This window comes from Panicum virgatum, chromosome 8K (assembly GCF_016808335.1).
Source record: "Panicum virgatum strain AP13 chromosome 8K, P.virgatum_v5, whole genome shotgun sequence".
In the NCBI taxonomy this organism is placed as follows: domain Eukaryota; kingdom Viridiplantae; phylum Streptophyta; class Magnoliopsida; order Poales; family Poaceae; genus Panicum; species Panicum virgatum.
In genome coordinates, this window is record NC_053143.1 from 11,174,787 (window position 1) to 11,200,232 (window position 25,446).

At 49.0% G+C, this 25,446-nt stretch overlaps 1 long non-coding RNA gene across 1 annotated transcript; it reads left to right on the forward strand.

The window, feature by feature from the left end:
- Positions 1-11,062: 11,062 nt before the first annotated feature.
- LOC120643921 lies at positions 11,063-11,961 on the forward strand. Its single transcript, XR_005663245.1, has 2 exons — positions 11,063-11,463; positions 11,618-11,961. It is a non-coding gene; the product is annotated as an uncharacterized LOC120643921 (long non-coding RNA).
- Positions 11,962-25,446: the final 13,485 nt, after the last annotated feature.

Below are 25,446 nucleotides of genomic sequence, written 5' to 3' on the forward strand. Positions count from 1 at the left end.
AGGACAAAGAGTACATCACCTTCGGGGATAACAGCAGAGGAAAGGTACGTGGAGTTGGCGCTATTCGGATTTCAGATGACTTCACCTTGAGAGAAGTTGCTCTTGTTGATAAGCTGGGTTTTAATCTGCTCTCTGTTTCACAACTTCTTGATGATGGGTTTGAAGTGAGTTTTAAGAGAGGTTGCTCGCGTGTTCTTGATTCCAGAGGAGAGTTTGTGTGCGGCATTGTTCTTTTTGGCCGTGTGTTTCGCATTGACTTTTCTGGATCTTCTTCTAGCACCTCTCACTGTCTGGTGACTGGTCAGTCTTCTGAGCTCTGGAAGTGGCATAGGAGGCTTGGTCACTTGAGTTTTGACCTACTAGTTAGGCTCAGCTCACTTGATTTGATCCGAGGATTGCCCAAGCTCAAGTTGGACAAGGACCTTGTTTGTCACCCGTGTCGTCACGGGAAGATGGTTTCCCTTCCACACCCACCTGTGAATCAGGTGATGACATCGCACCCTGGCGAGCTTCTTCACATGGACACCATTGGTCCAGCTCGTGTGCGCTCTGTCGGTGGGAAGTGGTACATTCTTGTGATCGTTGACGATTTTTCTCGGTACTCTTGGGTTTTCTTCTTGGAGACTAAGGATGAGGCTTTTCAGTACTTTCGAGACCTTGCCTTGAGGTTACAGAACGAGCTTCCACATGCCATGAGGGCTATCCGCAGTGATAATGGCTCTGAATTTAAGAACGCTCGTTTTGATGACTTCTGTTGTAGCTTTGGTCTCGATCACCAGTACTCCTCTCCTTATGTTCCTCCACAGAATGGCGTGGTTGAACGCAAGAACCGGACCCTAGTGGAGATGGCCAGGATGATGCTCGATGAGCATAGGACTCCTAGGCGTTTTTGGGCCGAGGCGATCAACACCGCATGCTATGTTGCCAACCGCATCTTTCTTCGCTCTTTCATGAAAAAGACTTCGTATGAGTTGCGGTTTGGTCGATAGCCCAGAGTGTCCCACCTGCGTGCTTTTGGTTGCAGATGCTTTGTTCTGAAGGAAGGAAATCTTGATAAGTTCGAGTCTAGGAGCTATGATGGCATTCTTCTTGGCTATGCATTTCAATCCAGAGGCAATCGTGTTCTTATTCTTGAGACTAACCGGATCGTCGAAACTTGTAATGTAACCTTCGACGAGTCCACTCCTTCTTTGTCTGCTTCTTTGGAGTGTGCAGGTGATGATGAGTTTGGCCAGGACATCTTTGAGGATGAGGATGAGCCTGAGGCCTTTGAGGATGTTGGTGGTGTCCCTGCGCCGGCTGCAGGCCCACTTCCTGGAGATTCGAGTTCTGACGACGATGGCGGCCCGCTCCCCACAGCTTCGACTACGCCCGATCCACGTCCAGCTCAAGGTTCTTCCTCCGGGACCCATGTTGAGGGCGGTGGCGAGGCGACTTCGTCAAGAGAAGCACCACGACACATTCAGCGTCGTCATCCACCTCAACAAATGTTAGGTGACCTCAACGAACGAACCACGAGGTCCAAGGTAACAAGTATCGCTGGCTTTGCTCATTCAGCGTTTGTTGCCTCCTTTGAGCCAAAAGATATTGGACATGCTTTATCTGATTCTAACTGGGTCAATGCCATGCATGAGGAGCTAGAAAACTTTGAGCGAAACCAAGTCTGGGTCCTAGTAGAGCCTCCACCAGATTGCCACCCTATAGGTATCAAATGGGTTTTCAAGAACAAACAGGGTGAGGATGGGATGGTTGTGAGGAACAAGGCTAGGTTAGTAGCTCAGGGTTACAGCCAGCAGGAGGGGATAGATTATGAGGAGACCTTTGCACCTGTAGCTCGTTTAGAGGCCATCAGGATCTTTTTAGCCTTTGCAGCTTCGAAGGGGTTCAAGCTGTATCAGATGGATGTTAAGAGTGCCTTTTTGAACGGGTTTATAGAGGAGGAGGTCTATGTGAAGCAGCCTCCTGGCTTTGAGAGTCCCAAGTTTCCAAACCGAGTCTTCAAGCTTCAGAAGGCTTTGTATGGTCTGAAGCAAGCCCCTAGAGCCTGGTATGCGAGATTGAGAGCCTTTTTGCTTAAACAGGGGTTTGTCATGGGATCGGTAGATAAGACGTTGTTTCTCCTCAGGCGTGGTGCTGATTTTCTGTTGGTACAGATTTACGTGGATGATATTATCTTTGGTGGCTCCTCTCACTCTCTTGTTTCTAGCTTTTCTGATGATATGAGCAGGGAGTTTGAGATGTCGATGATGGGTGAGCTTCAGTTCTTCCTCGGGTTGCACATCAAGCAAACCCGGGATGGCACCTTCGTCCACCAGGCCAAGTACACCAAGGACATGCTCAAGAAGTTCGACTTAGGGGGCCTCAGTCCTATGCCGACTCCTATGGGTACTTCTATGGCGCTGGATGAGGACACTGAAGGTGTTGCTGTGGACCAGAAGGAGTACAGGAGCATGATCGGCTCGCTCCTGTACTTGACGGCCACCAGACCCGACATCCAGTTCGCGGTCTGTCTCTGCGCGAGGTTCTAGGCTTCTCCGCGCACGTCTCACAGGAACGCTGTGAAGAGGATCTTCAGGTACCTTCGATACACTCCAGAGTTTGGCTTATGGTACTCTGCTTCCTCTTCTCTTGCGTTGGTTGGCTTTTCTGATGCTGATCATGGTGGTTGTCGGATTGATCGCAAGTCGACTTCAGGCACCTGCCAGTTTCTTGGAACTTCTCTTGTGTCTTGGTCTGCCCATAAGCAAACTAGTGTAGCCCTTTCCACCACAGAAGCCGAATACATTGCTGCTGCTAGTTGCTGCTCCCAGATCCTTTGGATGAGACACACTCTCAGTGGTTATGGCCTAACCTATGGCAGAGTTCCCATTTTCATTGACAGCACCTCAGCCATTAGCTTAGCCAAGAACCCCGTCCTACACTCTCGCTCCAAGCATATAGACGTGAGGTTCCACTTCCTGAGAGATCATTATGAGAAGGGTGATGTTGAGCTGACCCATGTGTCCACTGTTAATCAAGTAGCCGACATCTTGACCAAGCCCCTGGAACAAGCCACCTATGCTCGCTTGCGGGGAGAGCTTGGCGTGTGCTACCCATTTTGAGTTGGGTAGTTGTTTTTGTAGTTTAGGTTTTGTTTTTCCTTCTTTTTGCTTTTTCTTGCATTTTGTGTACATACCATCTTGCATTGCATTTGCTCATATGCATTACACTTGCACTAAGCTTCTCATGTATGATATCTGCATTTGCTTGTGCCTTGTGCTATGCTATGAGTTGTATATATGCTTTGACCATGTGTAGCTAGCTCCTTTGAATATGCTGTATATTGGCTCTGAGCTTAGCTATTTTATTCTCTGAAAATCATAAAACATGGTCACCTTCAGGGTCTGCTACTAGCATGTGTAGGTTTGTATGCTTATGCTATCTTGATCATACTTAGTGGCTAGGTCCTTTGCTCTCACATGCAACAAGATGCCCTCTTTTCTGTTGGAATAGTTTAATTGGTATCTAATTTCAAAAAGTCCAACAAATTGGTTTATCTTGGGTTGCTTTGAGTGAAAAGATCCAGGTGGGATTGCTTGCACCACTGTTCTTGTATCGAGACTGCTCCTCTGGAGAACTTGGACAAGGCTGTGGATGACTGAGAGTGGTGTCTTAAGCTTCTGATGGTCCTTGACCTAGGCTTGGCACATTCGCTAAGTTAAGCGCTTGCAAGCTTTCAACCCCTGGCACCGAAATTTGAAAGTTTTCAATTGGTATCAAGGCTGCTTGAGTGGCAGTTGCTGTGATATGGTTTGGATAGCTCACCTGTATGTTCTTGCTAGCTCTAGCATACTTGCTTGCCTTCTAGTATGCTAGGTCCTTTATGGTGATGCTTTTCGTTTACAAATGACAAATGCTTGCTCATGATCTGTATAGATATATTCTTATGAGCTTCTCCATGCATTGTCTTTGTATATGCACCCTCATATGCTATGATGGTTCTACCCTTGCAAATGCTCTTGTTCTGTACCTGGAAGCTTTTAGGCACGCATGCTTGCACTTCATGGCATATTTCCAGGGGGAGCATCTAGACAGGGGGAGTTTCCTTGTCGTGTGCTTTGTCAACAAGGGGGAGAAATTGGTGTCTCTTGTACCTTAGGGGGTTAGGGGAGAAATTCTTGTTCCTTGTCCTAAGGGGGAGAGATTCAGATTTAAGTGTGCACACATCTGGGAAGAGTTGCATAGTGAGGGGAGCTGCATTTCAGGGGGAGTTTTGAGCATGAAAAGCTTTGTGATGCTTATTTTGCTGGTTGCGTTGAGCCTTACCTCTTTCTGGAGGGACCAGCTTTGCACATGCTTGGCTGTGTTGAGCCTTGCTTTTTTCTTGAGGGGTCAAGCATGTTTTGGAGTTAGTGCGTCGAGCCGTTGCCCTTGTCTTAGGGGCTGACTCTTTTGGCTTTGCTATGTTCAAGTGATCTTTTCTGGCTTTGATTCGCTTTTGATCACTTGAGATAGCTCTCTTTGTTTTCTATTTCTTTTTGGTTATCTTTGTTTTCACCAGTGCCCGTGTGGGGTGTAGTGTTGACAATGCACTCATCAAGGGGGAGATTGAGAGGCAGTGGAGGCCTGCTCCTTAGTGTGATGAGTGATTGCCAACACTGTGGAGTGGACTGACAGTGGTGTAGTCGCGACTTCGTGGAGATGCGTCGATTTCTTGGTCTGTGGTGTGCAGGTATACGGATGGCGCGGTGGCAGCGAGTCGGTTTGGACAAGAGCGTGGTGCGTGCCGATGTACCATGCGGCGGCGTTGCAGTGGCGGGAGCTCGACGACCATGCGGAGGCGGGAGACCTTGCGGTGGCGTTGGAGGCCCAACCGGACGACCGTGCGGTGGAGAAGGACAGCCCAGATGCTTGGGCCACTGCTGGGCCGCGTGGCGATTCACTCCTGGCGCCAAGGCGGGACGGCGTGGAGTTTGTTGGTACCTCGGGAAAAACCAACGGCGGGATGCGTCGACGTCGGCCAAGTCGAAGAGGTTTCGGCGGGAGGTCAGACACGTGGCGTCATCGGGCTTGGCGGGTGTGCCCGGAAACATCGCGCGGGAAGGGTTCGCGGTTCCCTCCAAAACCGCAACCGAACTCGGTTTCGGCAGTTTTCCAAAAACTGCTCCCGGAAGATTCCAGAAGGACGCGTGGCGACATCAAGGGGATTGCGTCGAGATGAAGCAAGGTTCTCTGAGTCGTCGCGGCCGTCGGATGTCTTCGATGTATCTTTTCCGGTTTTGCCCCTAAGGGCCTTCTAGTTTAGTCTAGCACTTAGGGGTAGTTTAGTCTTTTAAAGGGAGACTTGGAGTGGAAGAAAGGATGGGAGAGATGGAGTGGGTGGTGGCTGCCTGGACACAAAAATGGCAGGGCCTCCTCCCTGGACCGGGGTGCCCTGGCAATTAGAAGAGAAAGGAAAAAGAGCCAAGCGCCCTCTTCCTCCTCCCTCCCGTGTTCTTCCTCCTCCCTCACCTTCTCTAAGGTTTAGGCATGGATTCTTGAAGAACTTGTAAGGAGAATTCGTGGGAAAGGAGGCCCATCCCTCCTTGTGTCCTCGGGGCTTTGAAATCAAGGTTCATTCCATGTCCTACTGAGCTCTGTGTGCATGAATCATCCTTGTTCTTGATTTCTTCGTGTTGGTGTGTCTACCACTTGTTGCCGTAGTTCTTGAGGCTCTTCTTGGCGATTAGAATCATCGTAGTCTTGTGCTAAAACTCATCTAAATCGTGAGCCTTCAAGAACTCAGTTTTGGAAAATTCCTGAAAACCCCATTCTTCCTCGGTTCTTCGTCGATTCCTCTCCAACCATGGAGTAGATCGTCGATTCTTTTTGTGAGTAGGCTCACAAGGTCTTTGTGAGTGTGCCTGCAAATTTTGGAGAACTTTCGACCTATTTTGATCGATCAATCTTCGAGTTTTTGGTCGTGCCGAGAGGAAAACAGAGGTTCTGCGCTCGGGCAGGATTTTTCCTTAACGCCGGTTGAACCGACGCTGGCGTTCCTGAGCGTCGGATCAATCGGTGAGTGCTTTTGTCACGGGTTAGGGTTTTTGGGGTTTTGTGTGATTGCACCGGTGCTTTGATCTCCCCGACGTCGGTTTAACCAGGCGTTACTAATTTGGTTTGCAGTTTTTGGCGGTTGACCGACGTATAGGGTTTTGCCTACGTCGGATCAACCGGCGTTCATTTACTTCGGTTTTGTTGTCTCTCTGGACAACTGCACCGACGCTCGAGGTTTTTGAGCATCGGTTTAACCGGGGTTCATTGCTTGGTTTGGTGCATTTTGTTGATCCTCTGGACAACTGCACCGACGTGAGTTTACGATTTTGTCGGTTTATCCGACGTTCGATCACCGGTTTAACCGACGAGGTTCAAAACCCAGCGTCGGTTCAACCGGTGCTCACTGGTTGTTTGCTGCAGGCTCTGTATCACCGGTTTAACCGACGTCGTTCAAACGTGTGCGCCGGATCAACCGGTGATATATACCTTGCTTGGTTCTTGCACTGCTTTCGTGCAATTGCTTCTGCGCTTGATCGCTTTGGTTCCTAGGCTTGTTTTGTGTTAGTGTAGCTCCCTTGTAGCTACTCTGCACATCGCTTAGAACTCTGGGGTTGGGGTGCACTCTAGAATTGTGAGCCGAAGTTTTTGATCGCGATTATTTTCGAAGGCTCCCATTTACCCCCCTCTGGTCGCATTTCTCGGTCCTACATGTTCAGACTAGAGAACCCTGCACATTGTTCGGCCAGTAAAGCATAAATGCATTCAACCAACTGGATAATAAAAGGAAGACATGAGTAACATGGCACGAAGAGGGGAGAGAGCCAAGAGAAAATAGCCATGATTGAGAAGTAAATAAGAGAAAATATTTCAGGTGACAGTTATTGTGGGCTTGAGAGGTATTGGGAAGCAAACCGTATCCAACTTACCGAGTTGACCTGAGATACTACTAAACAGAGCTCCTAGCTCCCTGAATTGGCCAGTCAGTCGATCGTTTTCTCTGACCACTTGACACACTTGTGTCCGCCTATTCCAGTAGAGATGGTGGCTGGAGAGAGCGCCGCATCTGGGTCGATGTCAATAATGCGGTAGTCCTGTCACACCCGGTTTTAAGGACAGAACCGAATACCTAACTATATGTATGTCAGGATCAAGTTTCATATATATAGAGACATTATAAGTGAATAATCAGTAACAGTATCACGAAAAAGATAAATACAATAATTAAAAGACTATCAGAGTTACACAACTTATTCAGGAAACGAAGGCTTCAAACTTCACAGGCAATCGACTGGGGGTTGCGTACGTCTAGAACTCAGCAACATCTTCAATAGACTTCGCCACAACTTTCTCCTTCTGAGCACCAGTAAGTAAGGGTGAGTACACTTATGGTTCGTACTCAGCAAGGCCATAAGAAATAACCAGAAAATGATTTAATTTCATCTTTAAGTTTAATTAATCATGTGAGGGTCAAAGGCGCTCTTGACTGTGAGCACGGCTGATATATCAGTTTTACACTCTGCAGAGGTAATACACTTTCACCACAATTCGTATAAAAGTTCCGAAGAACTTTGAACCCAACCACGCATATGTGCTGATCAGGCACAATCAGGGTTTTTTTTCCCGACCGGTTTCCGGTAACCGCCGGCCACCGGTTCCGGTTTATCGGACCGGTTGGACTGGAAACCGGTTTATACCGGACGAACCCGGATTTGAATTCAAATTTCTCCGGTAAAGCGATTATAACCGGTATACCGGCCGGTTTGGCTGGTATACCAGTGGTTTCGAGCATTTTTCCGACGCTTAAAAAATGGATCCCCGGTGTGAAATAAAAGGAAATTTCGGCATTAGCTATGCACATTTTAATGTAAATGATCCTACCAAAGCAATAATATATAATCATGCATACAAATACAATAGCAATAAGTGTGCATACAAATACGGAGTCATACACCTATACACATGAAATGAAAGTTCAACGTAGAAATAGGAAGACCCCCATTTGGGACGCGGTTTGGTATTTAGCGGTGGACATCAAAGCGATACCTCGCACTCTAAGCAGCTCAGCCTTGTAGTGTTGCCAAGTTTGCCCTGTCCACGCCGATGTTGTCTGCCATTCCTGAACTAACATAGTATAAAAATGGGGGTCTTCCCATTCGTACACCCATCTCGTCGGTGGCTGCATGCTGATGTCAGGAATGGGGTAGTGAAAAGAGTGCCTGGAATCGCTGTAGGAGGAAGAAGAGTGCTGTGGACTGTCAAAGTCCGTTGGTCCACCTGTTCTTCTCTGCGAGTGCGGTACTCCATGGTCGGTGTCCTAAGTAGCATGTGTGAACTGAGTCTCCCCTGCAATCAACCAAATTTCATAATTAGTAGTCAATACTCATAGTCAGAAATATGTGTCTATTTATATGTGCAATGTATACCTGTGAAACGAACACCACGAGCACCACCAGTACCAGCAGCAGCAGCGTGAGCACTACTACCACCTCCTCCAGCATCAGGATCAGCACCGTCACCATCATCACCATCATCGGCCGAGCTGCTATCCTCGAACTCCTGATACGGAGGACTACGCTCACCTTCTCCATCATCAGTCTCGGTGTCGCTGCTCACTGGTTTTGCTGTTTGTTTGCCTTTTTGACACTTCGAGTCACCCTTCTTAGGCACCTTCTGCAACTTTCTCTTCCCTAGGTGAGTGTCACCTATATTTTGACGTGCCCAATCGCTGATGGAATCATTCCCCGTAGCCTCACATAGATCTGACACGTTTATTTGATCTTTGACAATATGGGACGGGAGAGGGATGTCGCCGTCATCATCATCCTCGTCCAGAACTGGAGCCCGGTTAGATCTACCATATTCCACCCATTCCCGCACCGGATTATTCTCATCATAGAAAGAAAGATGGGCTAGCTGGTCAATGAAATCACCTTCTTCACGCATCAGTGGGTCGGACACCTCCTCAAGTCGGAGACGAAGGTTGTAGTTGACATAGACAAGCTTATTAAGTTTCTTGTGCGACAACCGATTGCGAACCTTTGTATGCAGCAAGGCAAAAGTACTCCAGTGAGTGATGCGATACCTTCACCTGCAACCATATGAAAATCATGAGATACAAGAATGTAAGCTCATATGTATCATTGCAATGAAAGAAAACTTACACCACTTCTGTGTCTCCCTGACCGCGCTGATAAAGTATGGACTGTCAGCCTGTCTTCCAGGTACTCCTGCAATATGGAAAAACTTTGACCAAGCATTACCAATAGCTTCCTTTGCGTTCTTACCCTTATGCGTCCAGGAGCCTGTATCAATCCTTGGTTGCGTCATTCCTCTTCTCCTACCAGCTGCCAAGTTATAGTCCTCCACCACAGGACTCTCCCTCTACGAAGTGGACCTTCGAAACATCCTCTGCATAACATTCCCCCTCGTCGAACCACTACCCCCTCCACGCTCATATGCACCTCCTCTCTGTTCAACCCCCTGTCGGAACTCTGCTTCCGCTCTCGATAGATCCATGGCACGCTGCACCTGAGCCTCCTCATCTTCTTCATCACCGGGTTAGTTTCCCTCCGCTGCAGCCTTCTCCCGTCTCAAACCTCTCTCGGGCCCGGTCAGCAGTTGCCTTCTTTGCCCTATCCAACTCATGCTGAAAGAAGTCCCGCACATCAGGTGGCACATTCCTGCAATGGACCACCTCCGCCCCCGCGGTGAGCGAAATGTTGCTTCAATCTTGTTGCACCACCTCCTCCTTTCTGCGTATGACAATAGTTGCATCGCCATCCGGGATAAAGATTTTCACCATGTTCCCATACAACATCTCTATCTCTCCCAGACATTTTCTACCTGCATAAATGGACAACAAAAATATCTCAATTAGATAAATAGAATCCTAAATCCTACACCTAAATCTTACCTAAATCCTAAATTAGTACACCTAAATCTTACCTAAAACCTATAACTTTTCAGCCATAGACCTAAATGTAACCTAAATCCTAAAACAAATCATCTAATATTCTAAATCATACACCTAAATATGCCCTAACCAAGCATCCTACTAAAAAATTTGGAGTTCTTACCTTCTCTCCCGGTCGGGTCGGTAACCGGCGACACCGACCGGTAAACCGCTCTTACCGGCCGGTAAGCCGGCCGCTCGCACTGGTACACGCTGGATCCGGGGGGGCACCGGTAAGCCGGCCAAACCGGGCGGCCAACCGGCCGCGGAGTGCGGCTAACCGGCCGCGGACGCCGGTCGCCTCTTGGGGACGGCGGGGTGGCGGACAGACAGCGGCTGCGGCCGGATAGGGAGCGATTCTGGGGTGCTACCCCCCCGGGTCACAACTAACCCTATCTAAGCATGCAGACCGCCATGGGCCTTAATGGGCTTTCGTGTTTTTTCTTTTTCTTTTTTGAATTTACTTTAAAATTCCTCAAACTAGGCTAAATGAACGAATTTTTGAGAAAGTTTTACATCATTAGATTCTTCATACCGTGTAGTATTTTTAGGAATTTTCTGGGATTCTTTCATTTTTTTAAATTCAAATTTGAATTTTGAATTATGGCCGGTTTGATACCGGCCGGTTCACTAACCGGGCCGGTCCGGTTTGACCGGTAATCGGTCAAACCGGACCGGTTCCCACCGGTAAGGTGAACCTTGGGCACAATACCACACTTTCGAGGTGTGATTGCATAGGGACGCTACGTACACTGCCAGAAAACGGCTCATTCATCCCTGCACGTTAGTACCAGTCGCACTTTGATCCGGTACTAATGCCTCAATTTAGTAATGGATGGTGCGCACAGTGCCCTCGGGAGCCGTTTAGTACCGGTCATAACCACCGGCCGGCACTAAAGTGCGTCACCGACGCTAAGGGCAACAGCTAAATGGAAACTTTGTACCGGTTTGTGGCTTGATCCGGTACAAAATGGCCTCAAAAAAATTTAATACCGGCTAGTGGCACCAACCGGTACCGAAGATCTTAATTTAGTACCGGGCGTAGAAACTACCCGGCACTAATATCAAGAGCACCGCACAGCTTTATCTCCTCTCAATCCTTATCTCTTTCCCCACCACTCTCTCTGTCTCTCACTCTCACTCTCTCTCCCCCGCCATCCCTTCCGCTTCTCTCTGTCTCTCCCGCAGCGAGGATGGCACGAGCACGCGGGCACGGGGCGGAGTGGCGGCGGCAGCGAGCGGAGCTGGGCACCGGGCACTAGCACCAGCAGGAGCGGAGCTGGCTGCTGGGCAGGCAGGACGCCGGCGCATGGTGCCGCCGGGGGGCCGCTTGTGCAGGGGCCCGTCGGCCTAGCTGCGGTCGCCGCCGGCGTGTTGGGGCGCGGCCTCCCGGCGTTGGAGCGGGCCACCTCAGCAGCGAAGGGCGCAGGAGCCCGGCCTCGCGGCGTTGGAGTGGGGGCTGGGCCACCCCAGGCCCCGGCTGCGGAGCACGCAAGGTAACTGAGCGGCTTCACTTTTCTTAGTGCTTTTCTTGTCATTTCTTGATGCTTGGATTGGGGAACTGAGCGGAATGGCTGGTTGGCTCCTTGTTTCCCCGCTAGTTTTTTGGGTGGTGATTATTTTTAGCGATTTTCTTGAAATCCCTTTCAGAAAAGCTTGGACAGAGATCGTGGATTGTGCATCCAGTGCAACCACTGCTATATATGTGTCTTGATGCCTCTTGTGAGCAACTGAGCATGAATCAACAGAGTCAGCCAAGAAGCAACAGAAGAGGAAGATGGCCTTCTCTGAATTGGATATTATGGATAAAGAATCTGTTTATGCTGAATGGCAGAGAGAAATGAAATTTTGTGAGCGTTTTGTGATTCTTGTGTAGTCTTGTAAAATAAAATCCTGTAATTGTTGTGTAATCTTGTGATCCTTGTGACTTGTCAAATGAATTCTTGATTCTTGTGTAATGAAATCTTGTGATTGATTGTTGTGACTCTTGTAAATTGTAATTGTGTAATTCTCAAATTTGTGATGGATAGCGCTGTGGGATGAAAAAGAAAAGAAAATGAGAAAAGAAAAGGAAAAGGAAAGAACCACGAACCTAGTAGGCACAAGGAGATTCCTTTTAGTACCGGGTGTTTTGGTAGGTACTAAATGCTTTTGCATTTAGGACCGATCAAGCGGTACCGGGCGTCCGACCGGTACAAACCGGGGGTTCTGGCCCGGTACTAATAGGCATTTTTCTAGCTGTGAAACGAGGCTTTTCCAAAGAATCACTATATGTACGCACTGGTCCCTTGCTTTCTGCGGTACCTCAGAAGACGAAGTTTCTTTCACCCGCTCCATCAATTCTCGATAACCCAAAATCCACCAATCAAACACCCTAGGCACGACATATAGATCATCTAATTACTTAGCCAAGACCAGAGCCATATGGTATTGTGGTTGCACTGTTTTCTTGGGTGGTTCTCCATGTTCCAATTAATTCACAATACTCTTATAAATAAGCATAAATAGAAGTATGGTTACGGTCACTTGCCGTTCTTCAACAAAAAGCTACTCTTACTGCTCTTTCGCTTTTGCTCACTTGGAATTCTTGATTCTTCAATCTTCGAACAACGATTCTTCTACTCGGAGAAATCATGGGCAAACATACAAAGCAAACAAAGTAAATCTAAAAACAATGCACCAAAATAAAAGAAAGGCTTTAAAAGAGCGCACTAAAGGATAGGGCTCGCTGCTACGGTTACGAGAGCGCAAGAAACGCGGAAAACGGAGCTAAAACGGCGAAGATATGGCTAAAACAAGGTTCCAGGGACTTGTTTGCGAAGGTTTTGAACTTCCAGGGGCTAGATACAAAGAAACCAAGGGCTAAATCCTAATTAAACCCTATACGCAGGGGCTAACAAGCAAAACACAAGGTCCAGGGACGGCGGGTCCTATTTCTGGGAAAGACAGGGGCCAAAATAGAAAAGAAAGGACCTTTTTGCAATTATTTTTGAACTGAAGTGGAGTGCGGGTTGATTCTGGAAAAACCTAGGGGTTCTTTTGCAAAAACTGTAGAGTCGGCCCAGATCCAGCTCTTGTGTGGTGGATCTGGTCCATCGGATCTTGATCTGACGGTGCAGATTGGGTCGGGGCGGCGGCTTGGAGGGCGGCGGCTTGGCGGGCGGCGGCTTGGCTGCAGGCTTGCGCATGGCTCAGACGGAACCGGCAGCACGGCGACTCAGCGGGCGGCGCCTTGAGTCGGCCGCGAGTGGGGCGGCGGCGGACCGCCGGCGTTGGTCGAGAACGGCCATTCGAGCACCGTTTCAAGCGCGGTTGGGCCTGGGGGCTAGTGGGGGTTGTGGCGAACCCGACTGCAGGGTTCGCACGGAGCATAGGCGGCCACAGAGAGCTCGCGACGGCGAGCGGCGGTGCGCGGATTCTGGCGAGGCCGCGCGGACGAGATAGAGAGGGATAGGGAGAAAGGATGGGTCAGCGAGCGTCCTCTCTACCTCGCGGAGCTCCTGGGCGTCGAACTCGTCGTGGAAGAGCGGCGAAATAGCGACGCGGCATAGAGCTCCGAGCTCCAACTATGGCAGCTTGTGAGCTAGGGTTTGGGGCAAACGGCGGCGGCGCAGGTTGGAGAGGGGTTCCTAGGGGCGGTGCGGTGCTTATATAGGGCCGGAGACCGGGACTTGGCGTGCGGGCCAAGAAGGAAAGGGCGGCGCGGGGCGTGCAGCGGCCGGACTCCTTGAGTCCGTGTCGCCCACGGGAAGGGGATGGATCCGACCGGCGGGGCCCGCCTGTCGGCCACAGAGATGGAGAAGGGGGGCAGTTGGGCTAGAAAAAAGGAAAACAGGCCGGGAGAGAAGGATTGGGCCGGCTGGGCAAGGGAAAACGGGCCGGTGGGAGGTTTTCTGGGCCGCGGAAAAAGAAAAGAAAGACGGAGAGAGGGATTTGGGCTGATTGGGCTGAAGAGGAAAAAGAAAAGGTTTTGCATTTTCTTCAAAAGAACAAACACATTCAAATTAAATTTGAATTCAGGAATTCAAACTCAAACTCGATTTGAACAACAAGAAATAAAATAATGCATTGCGGCATGAATGCAAAACAAACCAAACATCCTTATTTAATTTAGAAAAACAACCAATATTTATTTTCTTTTACACTAAATTCTCTGTGAAGAAAACAAATATTGGGAAAATTTTAAAACTATGAGAAAATTATTGATTTATTTTTAAATTTTAATCACATCCTGAAATTCAAAAATTTCAGGGTGTGACAGGTCCAGAATTATGGCCGACCAGGCATCTAAATACTAGAGGTCTTTTTGTGACACTTTTGCTGTGGATCAGAATAATGATGATACGGCTGCCAGTGTTAAGCGCAAGACTGATGCACAATCCATTATCAGGCTAGCTGGTAGTAACCGAAGTCAACAGTAGCACAAGGGAATTGTAAACGTCCTGCAGGATTTGTATGACTAGAATGAATGTCTGGATCACTACACAGACACCTTCAAGATCATAGATATTACTCAGAGGGTACTAGATGAAAAATTGTCAAAAATTCTTAAGATCATTCAATGCACAACAACATCCAGATACTTGGCATGTTTTCCAAAATGCCATTTCATCACTTAACTTATAGTTATCAAGAATTATAATGGATTTTACACTTTTACTTCAACATTCTCCCTCTCAGACCTCAAATATGCATTTATTTTATTTAATTGTGCATGCCTCCAAATGATAAATAGGGAGAAAAAACTTTCTAGTAAAAGAACAAGAGTTAGAGCAGAAAAGTCTTTCTAAAAAACCAGAGTTAGGTAATAAGGCCAACTGTTAAAATAAATGTGCAGAGATCCTCATGCCTGTGAGCTGGTCTATAAATTGTAGCCAGAAGTGACTCTTGCGTAAGCACACACTAGTCAGACCATAGTGACAAGTGATTCTGGATCCTCAGGTATTTGTGATAATATATAAGCATGGAAGACATCGGGAAAATTTGGCATAATGGTCTCATGAACACGGGCTAGAAAAGCTGGGCACTTTCATTAGTTTTGGGGCTTGAAGCAACAATACTGATGGCAAAGACAGGTACCACTTCATGTCTTCCTACGGTATAGTATGGTGTGTCCACTGTTTGGAAGGATGTCGTCAGTGGTTTCATAAATACACGCATCTGTGAGAGTGGTGAAATGAATATGCACAACAAGTTGATTGCTCACCTTCTATGTATCTTCTTGAATATTCTGTTTCTGTCATGTAAATCTTGTTTGCTTGATTGTTCATTGCTACATAAAGTGCCATCTGTTGCAGTTGGTGCGCAGCTGCGGGGTTTTGTAATTAGAAGTACTAAAAGTGATCATGCGGCACAAAAAGCTGAACTTTACCCCAAGAGCTGTCACCACAACTGATCAACGTCGTCGTGGATAAGCAGCTAGGGCGAGCAGCCAAGTGTAACAGATGTGAATAGGAAAACCATCAATCATTCAGTTGTTGGGTTCTGGCTTGTGGCGTGGGTCGTGACCTTTGTCTTCTCCGTGTTGCTTTGCTGTTGTTCGTATTGTCGTTGTGTTTTCTTATTTGTGTGTACTTTTTTTAGTGTTAGTCCTTTTGTGCTCTTGTGTTGGTCAAGTTCTGCTTGGCTTCATCAAGACTGTGTCTGTAGCTTCTTTCCTCTTTATGAAAATTGTGCTCAGGCACGGTCGTGAAAAACAAAACAAAAAAAAAGCCTTGGACAGAAGGTTGTCCTTGATCAGATCCCTCAACTGTACTTCCTTTCCAACGGTGGCATATAGATACGACAATTGTGAATGATGGTTGATGCTGGTGTCCTTTCATATCGTAATTCACTAGCTTCCACTATTGAAATGGCGAGAGTTCTCATGTTAAACTGAGGAACCAGAGCACTCTATCCTACCTGTGATGAGTGAATTGTCAACCGTGCGGTGTGATCGTGCGCTTGGTCTTTGGATTGCAGGTACACGGGCGTCGAGTGTCGACAGAGAGTTGCCGTGGAGGAGCTCGGGCCGGGCGGCAGCTGTGGCGTCCACTCCTGGATCGAGGGCGCAAGCGGCGACGGAAGGCGGGTTTCTTGGTTTGCGCCACAAAACCAAGGAGGCGGACGGCGGTTGAAGACGCCAAGTCGTGGAGGTGACGGGCGTCGGTCTCGGGACTGACGGAGGCGACGGCCGTCGACGGCGTCTAGGGCCTTGCTGCGGGCGAGGAGGTGACGGGCGTCGGGCGGCGTCTAGGGCCGTCAGAAGGCCGAGGTGGGAACGGCGTCTAGGGCCACGGCGTGGAGGCGGGAATCTTCCCGTGCGTGAGGTTTTGGCGGTTTTCTCAAGACCGGCCACCTACCGGATTTCGCGGACCCTCCAAAACCGCGGACCGGATCTTCGTCGACGTGGCGGCATCACAGCAAAGACTTCGAGTCGAAGAAAGAAGCTCTGCCGTCGATCGAGGCTGTACAGCGGGGTGCTGCTGTCCCGACCGGTCTGACCGGTCCCCAGGACCGGTCTGACCGGTCCGGCCGGAGCAGCCGGGTATAAATACCCCCACCAGCCCGTGGCTGGTTGAGTCTCTTGAGTCTTTTGTTTTCTCTGGGTTTTTCCTTCTCCCTGCCTCTGCTCTAGGTTAGGGCCAAGGACTCCAACGCAAAGAGAGTTTAGATTATAGCTATTCTCTTCAATCTAGTGGGTGGATGATGGGCGGATGGCTCTAGCCTTTGTATAGGTGAATTCCTCTGAGATTAATAGATGAAATTTGTTTGAGATTCACTTGTGTGTGCTGAGCATCTCATCCTCCCATTCTCTCTTACGTTTTGGGTTGAATTCTCCTCTTTTGGTGTGTTTCTTGTTTGGAGGAGACCAACCCTTGAATTCGTGATTTGATGGAATCTTTGTCACGATTCTAATCCTTCTAGCCGAGTGCTAAACCTACTGGAATCAAGAGTTCTCACGAATTGGCAATTTTGTGTTCTTGAGAAAACCCCAATCCTCTTTGATCTTTCCTCGATTTCTCTCGATCCGTGAATTTTTTGGGTGAGATCTTTTGGGGATATGTTCACGGGGTAGTTACGAAGCTTTCCTCCAAGTTTCATCGAATTTGGACTTCGTTTACTCAAGATTTGGCTTTTGAAGCTTTGGTCTCGGGCTGTCTGGAAGGGACCGGTCTGAACGGTCTCTGAAACCAGTCTGGATTTTTGAATTCCAACCCGACCGGTCTGACCGGTCCAGTGCACCGGTCTGTGTGTGCTGTGCTGCGATTTGAGAAGTTTCTCTCGCTTTTGCTTCCGCGCTGCTACCTGGGTCTTCTGCTTCGAGATAGCTTGTCCATAGCTATTCTCGCTGACCTAGGTTCAAGGGCTTGCGGTGATTTTGGGATATAGGCTGACGATTCGAATTTCGAAGAAATTTTGATCGGCTCTCATTCACCCCCCCTCTGGTCACCGGCTTTGGTCCCTCAATTGGTATCAGAGCCTGGTTGAGGTTTTCAGTATCTTAACCGGTTCGAAAACCACTTGGCGACCATGGCGAGTCTTGGTAAGATCCCGGTGTTTTCCGGCGAGGACTATGCCTACTGGAAGGTTCGCATGAGAGCCTTCCTGCAGAGCATGGGAGCCGATGTCTGGGAGATTACCACGAACCAACTTTACGAGGTGTTTGCTGTTCGGACCACACCTCTCCAGGTGACCCAGCACGAGGCTAACGCCAAGACCGTCAATGCCTTGTTCGCTGGTGTTTCTCGTGCGGAGTTCTCACGTGTCCAAGGTTTTCAGGAAGCCCACAAGATTTGGACGTGCCTTGAGAACTACCACGAGGGTACACCTCAGGTGAAGGCTAGACTGTTCGAGACTCACCGGCGTGAGTACGAGAACTTCACACAGCAGCCGGGTGAGAGCATTGACCTAATGTTCAGTCATTTTCAGTCGATTGTGAACAAGGTCAATGCGAACAGATCTGCTGGTGCCCTTGAGTACACAGAGCATGAGAAGGCTCTCAAGTTGCTCTATGCACTTAACCGCTCTGTGTGGGATCTCAAGGTGAACACGATCATTGAGTCTGCAGGCTATGAGACTCTGACCGTGAACGAGCTTTTCAGCAAGCTCAAGGCCACAGAGGTGGATAACCAGACACAAGCCAAGCTCAATGGTGCCCCTCCTTCTAAGAGCGTCGCTCTTGTGACTCGCCCAGGTGGATCGAGCTCTAACGCTAACTCTGCTCTTGGCTTTTCTCTTGCCTCTTTGCCTTCTGTTTCTGATGAGCAGCTGGAGACGCTGGGCGACGACGACTTGTGCCTCCTCATCAGCAAGTTCCAGCGCGTCTACCACAACAGGCAGAGGAAGAAGAACCCCGGGTGCTACAACTGCGGTGATCTGAACCACTTCACACAGATTGCCCCAAGAAGTCCGGCGGTGGACAGAACAACTCCTTCGACTACTACCGCCACCGTGACCGCGACGAGGGAGGCTCCAACAAGGAGCATCGGCGCCACAAGCACAACAGTCATGACCGGGGAGGACGCTTCGACAAGGATTCGCTCAAGAAGCGCTTTCAGTACAAGGCCAAGAAGCGGGAGAAGGCCTTCCTGGCGCAGCTCAGCGACCTCGACAAGAGCTCCAACACCGACCTCCGACGACGACGACAAGAAGAAGAAGAAGCGGGACAAGGAAGCTACCGGCTTCATCGGCCTTTGCTTGGCGGCCGGTCGGCGCAAGAGCTTCTGCACCATGGCGGGCGAAGCCGATGGTGCTCGTGCGTCTTCAGGTGGACATGCTACACCGATGCACTTCGGCTCTTCTCCTGGATCCGAGAGCGATTCAGAGGTAAACTCTACGATCGACCTGCTTGATACAGAGGTTAAGGAGTTGTACGCCGCTCTCGACAACCAGAAGAGGCTGTTTAAGGAAGCAGCTAAAGAGCGTAGAAAGCTTAGGGCTGAGCTGGCTTGTGCTAGGGAGAAATCTAGTGAGGATGAGTGCGCTGGCTGCATATCTCACATGAACGATCTTGTTGCTCTCCGTGCCAAGCATGATGAGAACGTCGCGAACTTAGATGTTGCTAAGATTTCGCTTGCTGACGTGTCTCATGAGCTCGCTAAGGCCAAGCATGAACTAGAACTGGTTAAGGATGCTCCTGTTGTTAGCGATGTGCTTGAATGTGATGAGTGTCCTATCTTTAAGTCCGATCTAGCTTCGTTGCAGTCCAAGTTTGCTACTGTTGTGTGCAAGCTAGAGGAGATGAAGTCTAGACCAGTTTTGCTTAGTGCTTGTAAGCTTTGTCCCATGCTTAGGTCGGAGCTAGAGGAGAAGAACGCTTGGATCAAGTCTTTTGGAAAGACTAAGGTCGTAGAGTCTAGCCCACCTACTGACTGCTCTGTTTGCCCTGGTTTGATTGCTGATTTGGATAATCTTGCGGTAGAGAAAGCCAGCCTGGAAAATGAGAATACCTATCTTAGGGCGATTCTGAGTTGGGTTTCTAGCAGTGAGCCGCAGTTGGGTATGATGATTAAGCAGTTCAAGAGTGGTGATGGGTTTGGGGTCGGCTACACATACACGAAGTCAGACTTTGACAGGTTGTATGATAAGATTGGCAAGGCTGCTGGAAACACTGCTAGCACGAGCACGCAGCCTTCGCTTGTTGACCCCGCGGATGGTGTGCTTAAAGAACCACCGAAAGCACCTCTGCAGAAGCAGGTTTGGGTTCCAAAGCCCAATGCGCTGAGGAATCCCCTCGACACGCTCCCTACTGCCATAGCCCAGGTTGCCCAGAAGAAGAGGACTGCTCCTCCCCGTCCGCAGGCTAGGCTTCCACCTCCTAAGCGTGAGGTGAGGTATCACTGCGAGTTCTGTGACTGGGAAGGTCACCTGGAGCAGTTTTGCTTCAGGAGGAAGCGGGCTGTGAGACGAGAGCAGGAGAGACGGAACGCGGACATGTACTCTGCTCGGGTGCATGGTCCTTCTCGGCGTGGTGGTAGGCAAGATGCTAGGGCGCGCCGTGTAGGTGGATGTCAGGGAGACGGTGGTGGTTACTGTGCTCCAGCGGGTGGTCGCTTTACCGGCCATGCTCCTGGTCGTTTTCAGTACGGCTATGGACCACGGGACCGAGGCTTTGGAGGAGGTTTTGAGGATCCACGCTTTCCTCGCGGTGGTGTTCGTCAGTCACGCGGTAGACGGGACGGGGGATACGCTTTGTCTGATTTTGCTAACCCTTCTGTAGAGCAAATGGCTCGACACTGGTTTGCTTCTCACTTTGCTAACCCCAGTGTTGAGACATTTGCTTACCCTTTGTCTCACTACTGATGTGCAGGTTGGAGGCTTGGAGAACAGGTGGATCATGGACTCCGGTTGTTCGCGCCACATGACCGGGAATGACAAATGGTTCTCTAGCCTCACATCGATGCGCTCAAAGGAGTACATTGTGTTCGGGGATAATGGAAGAGGAAAGGTACGTGGTCTTGGCGCTGTTCGGGTTTCTGATCACTTTACCCTGAGAGAAATTGCTTTGGTTTCGAATCTTGGTTTTAATTTGCTCTCTGTTTCGCAACTTCTTGATGAGGGGTTTGAGGTTCGCTTCAAGGAGGGCTGTTCGCGTGTTCTGGATTCCAGGGGAGATTTGGTTTGCCGGATTACACCTCGCGATCGGGTTTTCTTGGTCAACTTTTCTGGAACTCCTTTTGGCCCTTCTCATTGCTTGATGGCTGGTCCTTCTTCTGATCTGTGGAAGTGGCATAGGAGACTTGGACATTTGAGCTTTGACTTGTTGTCAAGACTGAGCTCACTTGGCTTGATCTGAGGATTGCCCAAATTGAAGTTTGAAAAGGACCTTGTTTGCCATCCGTGTCGCCACGGGAAGATGATTGCCACTTCACATCCACCTGTCAATCAGGTGATGACCTCTCACCCTGGAGAGTTGCTACACATGGACACTGTCGGTCCTTCTCGGGTGATGTCTGTTGGTGGGAGTGGTACGTTCTTGTGATTGTGGACGACTTTTCTCGCTATTCTTGGGTCTTTTTCATGAGTACCAAGGATGAGGCTTTCGAGTTTGTTCGAGACTTGATCTTGAGGTTGAAAAACGAGCTACCCCAGGCCATGCGAGCGATTCGCAGTGATAATGGCACAGAATTCAAAAACGCTCGTTTTGACGCCTTTTGCAGTGATCAAGGGCTTGAACACCAGTATTCTTCTCCCTACACTCCTCAGCAGAATGGAGTTGTAGAGCGGAAAAATCGAACGTTGGTTGAGATGGTGAGGACGATGCTCGATGAGCATAGGACTCCTCGCAAATACTGGGCTGAGGCGGTTAACACCGCTTGTTACGTGTCCAACCACATTTTCTTGCGTGCTTTCATGCACAGGACTTCTTATGAGTTACGGTTTCGACGCCAGCCCCGTGTTGACCATCTCAGAGTTTTCAGTTGTCGGTGCTTTGTGCTGAAAGATGGAAATCTTGATAAGTTTGAGTCTCGCTCGACTGACGGTATTTTTCTCGGTTATGCTTCTCACTCTAGAGCGTACCGTGTGCTGATTATTGATACTAACATCGTCAGAGAGACTTGTGAAGTCACTTTCGACGAGACTGCACCGTGCAATTCTTCTGTCTTTGAAGTTGCAGGAGATGATGAGCTCGGCACCTCCATCTTTGAAGATGAGGAGGAAGAAGCTGCAGAGGGCGATGCTGAGGCTACCACACATGCTGTGGACCCAGCTATATCCGCCACGAGCTCGGATGATGACGACGGCCCTGACCCGACTACGTCTACTTCCCGGGGGCTGATCGAGGAGGTGACTCAGGCTTCACCAGCTGCACCTGAGGAGGCACTAGCTTTGGTTGAGGAGGAGGCGACTTCGACACGGGAAGCACCGCGACACATTCAGCGCCGCCATCCACCTCAACAGATGCTAGGTGACCTCAACGAGCGAGTCACCAGGTCCAAGCTAACAAGTATCACTGGCTTTGCTCATTCAGCGTTTGTTGCCTCTTTTGAGCCCAAAGATATTGGACACGCTCTTTCTGATTCTAATTGGTTCAATGCCATGCATGAAGAACTTGAAAATTTTGAAAGAAACCAAGTTTGGGTTTTGGTCGAGCCTCCACCTGCTTGTAATCCCATCGGAACGAAGTGGGTTTTCAAAAACAAGCAGGGTGAGGATGGTTTGGTTGTTCGAAACAAGGCTCGTCTTGTTGCCCAGGGGTTTTGCCAAAAAGAGGGTATTGATTTTGAGGAAACTTTTGCCCCTGTTGCTCGTTTGGAAGCTATTCGAATCTTTCTTGCATTTGCTGCTTCCAAGGGTTTTAAGGTTTTCCAAATGGATGTTAAATCTGCCTTCTTGAATTGTTTTACCGAAGAAGATGTTTATGTGAAGGCACCCCCTGGTTTCGAAAATCCCAAGTTTCCAAACCGTGTTTATAAACTTCAGAAAGCTCTTTACGGTTTGAAACAGACACCTAGAGCTTGGTATGATAGATTGAAAACCTTTTTGCTAGCTCAGGGCTTTAAAATGGGATAAGTGATCAAACAATTGGGAGACTTGTTTGATTTTTGAAAAACTTGTTGTGCACAGGGCTTTGAGAGTGCATCATTTTGGGAGAGTTGCACTTGTGAGAGGAAAAAACTTTGCTTGGGGAGTTTCTGCTTTGGTTTTGGCTCCTGGTTTCCTCGTTTTCCATCTGCTTCTTGCATGACTGCGTCGAGCGTTACCTCTGTCTTTGAGGAGTCATGTTTTGGCTTTTGATCGATTGCGTCGAGCCGTTGCCCTTGTCTTAGGGGATCGATCTTTGCTTGTGTAAGTGACTTTTCTTGCCTTTCTGAGGTCTTTGTCACTTGCTTGAGTTCTTCTCTTTTTGCTTCTCTTTTTGTCACTTCTCGGGTTTCAGGTGGTGTGTTGACAATGCACTCATCAAGGGGGAGATTGAGGAACGAGAGTACTCTATCCTGCCTGTGATGAGTGAATTGTCAACCGTGCGGTGTGATCGTGCGCTTGGTCTTTGGATTGCAGGTACACGGGCGTCGAGTGTCGACGGAGAGTTGCCGTGGAGGAGCTCGGGCCGGGCGGCAGCTGTGGCGTCCACTCCTGGATCGAGGGCGCAAGCGGTGACGGAAGGCGGGTTTCTTGGTTTGCGCCACAAAACCAAGGAGGCGGACGGCGGTTGAAGACGCCAAGTCGTGGAGGTGACGGGCGTCGGTCTCGGGATTGACGGAGGCGACGGGCGTCGACGGCGTCTAGGGCCTCGCTGCGGGCGAGGAGGTGACGGACGCCGGGCGGCGTCTAGGGCTGTCAGAAGGCCGAGGCGGGAACGGCGTCTAGGGCCACGGCGTGGAGGCGGGAATCTTCCCGCGCATGAGGTTTTGGCGGTTTTCTCAAAACCGGCCACCTACCGGGTTTTGCAGACCCTCCAAAACCGCGGACCGGATCTTCGTCGACGTGGCGGCATCGCAGCAAAGACTTCGAGTTGAAGAAAGAAGCTCCGCCGTCGATGGAGGCTGTACAGCGGGGTGCTGCTGTCCCGACCGGTCTGACCGGTCCCTTGGACCGGTCTGGCCGCAGCAGCCGGGTATAAATACCCCACCAGCCCGTGGCTGGTTGAGTCTCTTGAGTCTTTTGTTTTCTCTGGGTTTTTCCTTCTCCCTGCCTCTGCTCTAGGTTAGGGCCAAGGACTCCAACGCAAAGAGAGTTTAGATTATAGCTATTCTCTTCAATCTAGTGGGTGGATGATGGACGGATGGCTCTAGCCTTTGTATAGGTGAATTCCTCTGAGATTAATGGATGAAATTTGTTTGAGATTCACTTGTGTGTGCTGAGCATCTCGTCCTCCCCTTCTCTCTTGCGTTTTGGGTTGAATTCTCCTCTTTTGGTGTGTTTCTTGTTTGGAGGAGACCAACCCTTGAATTCGTGATTTGATGGACTCTTTGTGACGATTCTAATCCTTCTAACCGAGTGCTAAACCTACTGGAATCAAGAGTTCTCAGTTCTCACGAATTGGCAATTTTGTGTTCTTGAGAAAACCCCAATCCTCTTTGATCTTTCCTCGATTTCTCTCGATCCGTGAATCTTTTGGGTGAGATCTTTTGGGGATATGTTCACGGGGTAGTTACGAAGCTTTCCTCCAAGTTTTATCGAATTTGGACTTCGTTTACTCAAGATTTGGCTTTTGAAGCTTTGGTCTCGGGCTGTCTGGAAGGGACCGGTCTGACCGGTCTCTGAAACTGGTCTGACCGGTCTGGATTTTTGAATTCCAGCCCGACTGGTCTGACCGGTCCAGTGCACCGGTCTGTGTGTGCTATGCTGCGATTTGAGAAGTTTCTCTCGTTTTTGCTTCCGCGCTGCTACCTGGGTCTTCTGCTTCGAGATAGCTTGTCCATAGTTATTCTCGCTAACCTAGGTTCGAGGGCTTGCAGTGATTTTGGGATATAGGCCGACGATTCGAATTTCGAAGAAATTTTGATCGGCTCCCATTCACCCCCCTCTGGTCGCCGGCTTCGGTCCCTCGTAAACACCATCCAGCGAGCAGTACCCTCTCCACGATAGGTGCTCCGGAATTTTCAGCACGTGAGAGTATCATGTGTCATCGCTGGTACATTCTGAGGAGTCTTCATACTCTGGTTCCATTCCAAGGCTGATACGTCTCAGCTCTAAAAAAATGAACCTACCAGATCTTGCCGCTCAGTGATGCTTACATTCCCAACACCTTCGATGCCTAAATCCTTGCAGGATATATTCCAGGATCTGAAATCATACATGGGTGAAAACTGGAATATGTCGAACCCTAAAAGTCAAGTAAATTAAAGGTAGATCACCAACACACAAAAGACTACCGGTTGACAACCAAGATGTAGGCAATGATTTAAACACAAAAATATGATTGTAAGGTGCATGGATATATATATAGCTACTCCTCTCTTAACTGCGAACATGTCCTTGTCAGCATGTTTGGTTGAATTTGTATTCCCAAGTTTTCACCCACAGCCACATTAAATTATTGCACCGTGTTGAATTTGTATTTTTTTTCTCAAATTTTTTGAACATATTTTTGTTGATCTCTATCAAACCTAATAAGTACATAGAAGGGATATGACACTGTAAATGTGATAGCAAGGAGCTTTACCAGATCCAGCCACCAAGGTCTGAGGGCTGGCCGGTGAGTTGAACATGCTGTGGTGGTGCTAGGGGCTCCCACCATCAATGTTGATGTATTCTTACCCTACTATCCTATACTGAATTTTCCTAGCGTGTCACATTCCTTGTCATACAATTGGTAGATCAAAATCTGAATCAAGTGTGTTCCATCTGATGCACTGTATGTAGCTTCATCCCAGACATGACTAGTCTTGGAGCTTGATGTATTAGCCTGAGAATTAAATAAAATCTGCCAAATATCCATGCTGAGTTTTCCTCATATGGTTGTTCAATATGATACAAGCAAATGAACTAACTGCATGGTTTGTGATGTAGCCTGAAATGCTACAAGTCATGTTTATTGATCTGGCTGCGTG